At 64.3% G+C, this 370-nt stretch overlaps 1 protein-coding gene across 1 annotated transcript in view; it reads left to right on the plus strand.

The window, feature by feature from the left end:
* The window catches only part of LOC104083797 (peptidase inhibitor R3HDML-like), a gene marked incomplete at its 3' end in the record, with an annotated part of 2,936 nt that overhangs the window by 1,341 nt on the left and 1,225 nt on the right, over positions 1 to 370 (plus strand). The gene's annotated exons all lie outside the window — the stretch shown is intronic.

Consider the following 370-nt stretch of genomic DNA (forward strand, 5'->3'; position numbering starts at 1 on the left):
CTGCTGGGGGGGTCGGGGCCCGGCGGCGAGCTGCAGCGGCAGCGCAGGGCTGTGGGGTTTCACCCCTGGATTCAGCTCCACCTTCTGCAGAAGGAGCTCATTCCCGGAGGGAATCACACACACAGGGCTTGCACTGCTTCAGGGCATCCGTGCTCTGCCTGGGCAGCGGGTACCGTGTGTGCCCAGGAGCCGCGGTGGGCAGCTGGGGCGGTTCATCGCTCCCAGACACACTGCCCTGCTTCCCGCAGGCTTTTCCCAGCCCAATGTGTGAGTCACGTTTTTTGGACTTCTGGGGGTGCTCAGAAAAGCCCCCTGAGCCCAAGGGAGCGAGTTTCTCCTCTTCCCTCCTCTGGGCAGCCAAAATCCCTGC

This window comes from Fulmarus glacialis, unplaced genomic scaffold, assembly GCF_000690835.1.
Source record: "Fulmarus glacialis isolate BGI_N327 unplaced genomic scaffold, ASM69083v1 scaffold9911, whole genome shotgun sequence".
NCBI lineage: Eukaryota > Metazoa > Chordata > Aves > Procellariiformes > Procellariidae > Fulmarus > Fulmarus glacialis.